The 4,568-nt window shown below is 40.0% G+C and overlaps 1 protein-coding gene and 1 pseudogene across 4 annotated transcripts in view; one reads left to right on the forward strand and one right to left on the reverse strand.

Annotated features, from left to right (window-relative positions):
- ABL2 (c-abl oncogene 2, non-receptor tyrosine kinase) overlaps positions 1-4,568 on the reverse strand; it is a 185,335-nt gene that overhangs the window by 112,103 nt on the left and 68,664 nt on the right. The gene's annotated exons all lie outside the window — the stretch shown is intronic.
- Positions 3,116-4,568, forward strand: part of LOC102816499 — a 28,810-nt pseudogene continuing 27,357 nt past the window's right edge.

Raw genomic sequence — 4,568 nt, forward strand, 5'->3', positions numbered from 1 at the left:
CTTTCTACTCCCATAAAGATTTACACCCTCGGAAACCCTGTACAGGGTCGCTATGGGTCAGAACCGACTCGACGGCACTTAACAACAACAACAAGTAGACTAGGTGGAGTCCTGGTGTGGTGCTGTGGCCTAATGTGTCAGACTGCAAAGTCTTCTGAACTGCAAAGTAAGTGGTTCAAGCTCACTAGCTGCTCCTTGGAAACTCTATACAGGGTCGCTATGGGTCGGAATCGACTCGACCTCACTTAACCACAACAGTAGACTAGGTAGTGTAGTGGTTACGAGTTGGGCTGCTAACCTCAAATCAAGGTCAGCAGTTTGAAACTACCAGCCATTATGGGGGAGAAAGATGAAGCTTTCTACTTCTGTAAACATTTACAACCTTGGAAACCCTATAGGGCCACCATGAGTCAGAACCGACTCCACAGCACACAACCACCACCACCAGCAGCAGACTAGGAATCCTAATGTGGCACTGCAGAATAATACGCTGGACTACAAGGTTGGTTTGAACCCAAGGCTGGTGGTTCAGGCTTACCAACTACTCCTAGGAAACCCTATACAGGATCGCTATGACTCGGAACCGATTCGACAGCACTTAACAACAACAGCGGCAGAGTAGGAGATCTGTCCTGGGAGGTTTTACTAATGCAATAAAACCTGGCATGCCACTGTCTTGTAAGTCTAATAAAGTGGAAATGTGAGCTCATGCCCCAAGCAGTGAGATGTATAGGTTGATGAAAGGGCGTGACGAAGCAACCTAATAAAGGAGATTACAGGCTACACAAACTCTTATCATAGTCTCTATAGTCAACAGTTCACAGATCAATAATCAATCTTTTTTACTATATGCATAAAAGATTTCTTAAAGTTTTGTCTCAGAGGATCTCGTCTTGGGAAAAGAAGACATTTTGAATATCTGACATATTCAAATGCTATTCAAGAACACAAAAATTAAAAAGCTGCTATTAGCAAAAGACAGTTTTAGTTTTTAATCGTTGCTATATCTTCCTAGTCTAAGAAATACATAAATAGTTGAGCATTTATGAAAAGTACAATTCTGCTTTTGATGTGACAAATTTAGGAGTAAGTGGATCAGAGAAAAACCAGCTTTAATCTAACACCGGAGCCTGTGGAAAGAGTACACAAGTGAAGAGCACGTTTGTGTGTCTGACAAGAACAAGGATTAAAAACACGAAGAGGACTGAGTCCTCATTACAAGATGGGCTGCTACACTAAGCATCCTGATTATTCCAAAGATGCCCTGAGATTCAACCCAACCCTTTTGGCTTCTGCCAAAGGGGCATAGAAACAGCCAAGTTAAGTTCCAAGAATAGTCATGACATACCATCCCCTGCCAAGCAGAGTCATCCTCAGGGAGGCTGTCCTTTTTGAGAGTATCTTGCTCTGGGAAGTAAATTGTTAACACTGCTTTTTTTCCTTATTCACTGAAGCCCCAGTAAATAAAAGGTTAAGGAGCCTGGGATTTAATTATAATTGTTGTTGTTAAATGCCAAGGAGTAGGTTGCAACTCACTGCATAGGGACCTGTATAGGGTTTCCGAGGCTGTAAATCTTTGAGGGAGCAGAAAGCGGCATCTTTCTCCTGTGAAGATGCTGGCAAGACTCAAACCAGACTTTGTGGTTCACAGTCCAGTGCTTATCATATGGAGCCACCACACTCCCCTATACTAATTCATTTAATTTAACTGCAATTAATGAAGTTAATTCTTTAGGGAAGGAGAGAGTGGGCTAAAACCTTTCATAAATCTACCATTTCTGGGGCTATCTAATGAGTGGTAGGTGCTGAAAACAGATTTTCAAATACACATGAAAGGTGGTCCTTTACTTGCAAAGTTGATGTAGGTGGAATTCTTTTCTAACAGTGAATCCCAGAAAAGCCCCTGTGCTGTAGGCAGGTAGCTCCGGCATGGAGCCAAAAGTGATCAGACAGGTCCTCGATCCCAAAACCAAATTTATTCATTCAGAAAGTTATGGAAATAAATTTGGATTTTCACACAATTGTTTATATGATAAATTTTCAGAGTACTTACATTATTCATGTCCCATCCCCCAAAAGCCAAGATATTATTAGTATGCTTATACTTACCTTGACTACCGTTTCAACTAAATATTTTCACAACTAAAATTAGGAACAGAGAGAATAAAAATATAATGTAAAATGAGTAAGATTCTGGACTTTAAAAGGGAAGGAAGAGAACATCTAAAATATAGCCTTCTCGTGGGAACAAATAATATATCACCCACTGACTAAGTCATTAATTCTAAGGAATGCCCAGATCTTGACGTCAGACTAGAAATGAAAGGCAGCATTGATAAAAGAGAGTGGAAATTTAGGAAACGCAACTGCATTAACAATAGTTATATCTTAAGAAGGAAAGCAATTTAATGAGTCACCCATTTAAAACGTGCAGAACTCCGATGTACTAATCTAGAAAGCTAGGTTTATATAATCTTGTCCAACTAGTTAAAGTGCTCAGATAATATCTCCACATGTAAATGAAGCCTATAATTCTTCCCACCCAACATCTCAATCCCAAAATAAGCTATTATACTTAATATAATGGTAAGCTAGTATACTTATTATAATAGTAGTAAAAATTATACTATTTATTGGAATACTTATTATTTAACAAAGTTTCTATGTAGTTTTCACCTTAGGAAGGCAAGGACACAAAATTTCAAATCCAGAGATTTTTTGATATCTCACATTACATAATATAAAGAGCAGGACAAGAGCAATAGCTACCTTATAGGCTTTCTGAAAAATACAAAGTGCCTATGAAGAACAGGTTTAGAGATCAGGATACTAAAATAAATAAGGCACAGTTCCTGGCCCTCACGAACCTCACATACTACAAGAAGAGAAAAAAAAAGAATAAATCCGATTTTATCATACTAAGATATGGCCTAAATGCTTGTCTGCTAAGTAGACAAGGTAGAAAAGGTTTCCTGAAAGAAGATTCTTGGCCTGAATCTTAAAGAAAAGCCAAGAATTAGCCAGGGAATAAAAGTTATCATGTATGAAAGTACAATTGTGATATATTTGTTCATTCTGGAAATATTTCTTGCTCTCTCAGGTCCTTGCTTCCAAAATGACAAAGAAAAGGAGAAATGCTGGCCATGCCAAAAAGGGCCACTGCCGCATGCAGCCTAGTTGCTTCACATACCACGCCCACTGCATGCCCAAAGGAGTTCATCATTTGAAACATAGTAAGGCCACAGCCATCAGGGACATTTCTCAAGTGAGTTTCTTTGATGCATATGTGTTCCTTAAGCTGGATGTGAAACTGCATTATTGTGTAAGCTGTGCCACCCACCGCAAGGTGGTCAGGAACCAGTCTCAGCAAGTCCGGAAGGACAGATACCTTCTCCCAGATTTAGACCTGCAGGTACTGCCCCATGACCAGCACCAAAAGATTTGAGTCCCTAAAGGCTGAAGCAAAACTAACCTACAAGAAAATAAAGTGGTAATTATACGTTAAAAAAAGAGAGAAATATTTCTTGACTATCTACTATATGCCAGGCATAGCCCAGGTATAGAGAACAGCATGTATTTTAATACTGATGGAGCCCTGGTAACACTGTAGGATAAGCACTGAACTGCTAATCACAAGGTTGGCAGTTCAAACTCACCAGTTGCTCTGGGGGAGAAAGATGAGGCTTTCTGCTCATGTAAATACTCATTGGAAACACTAGGTCACTATGAGTTGGATGAACTCAATGACAGTGGGTTTTGTTTTTAATTAAAGCCTATAAGCATATGTAGAAATGAACAGGCACAGAGTACGACAGCTTCCTGAGGAGTTTGGACCTCATCCTGATGCTGACAGGAAAGCAGTGAAAGCTGTTCAACAATCAAGTAACAAGATCAGAATTGTACACACCATGACTTAGATTTTCCAATACATTCTCTCTGAAGAGCTGGCATGAAGGCTCTAGAAGGGAGGGAAGAAAGAGGCCAGTATTCCCCATGTTCCAGCAATACTGCATGAGAGAGGTCCAACTGCTAATATGCTCTACCACCTTCTCTATCCCTTGTTCTTTCATTATAGACTTCATTTTCGTGGGGGTCAAACGTTTCACTACCAATAGTGAACAGAAGATAGAGGAGTGGAAGCAGAAAGGAAAGGGAGTTCATCTAGCCAATAGGGATAAGGGTCAGCTCCAGTGAACTATAGGTAGTTCCCAATTTACAACGTGTTTTTGTTTTGTTTTGCACATCTATGTATGGTTAGCAATATGAACTACACTTGATGTTGCAATAAGTATTTTGCTGATGTCACAGATGTGTATATGTAATGCTTCTTGTTGTTATGTTGTTAAGTGCCATCAAGCTGGTTCCAACTCATAGCAACCCTATATAGAGTTTCTAAGAGTGGCTGGTGAGTTTGAACTGTTGACCTTGTGGTTCAAACCAATCTTGAGGTTGAGTGCTTATCCTACAAGCACCATTTCAGGACTCCATATAATGTTATGTTTTGTTGTCAAGTGCCATCAAGTCGGTTCTGACTCATAGCGACCCTGTACAGGGTTTCCGAGGCTGTA

This window comes from Chrysochloris asiatica, unplaced genomic scaffold (genome assembly GCF_000296735.1).
Source record: "Chrysochloris asiatica unplaced genomic scaffold, ChrAsi1.0 scaffold00100, whole genome shotgun sequence".
Lineage (NCBI taxonomy): Eukaryota > Metazoa > Chordata > Mammalia > Afrosoricida > Chrysochloridae > Chrysochloris > Chrysochloris asiatica.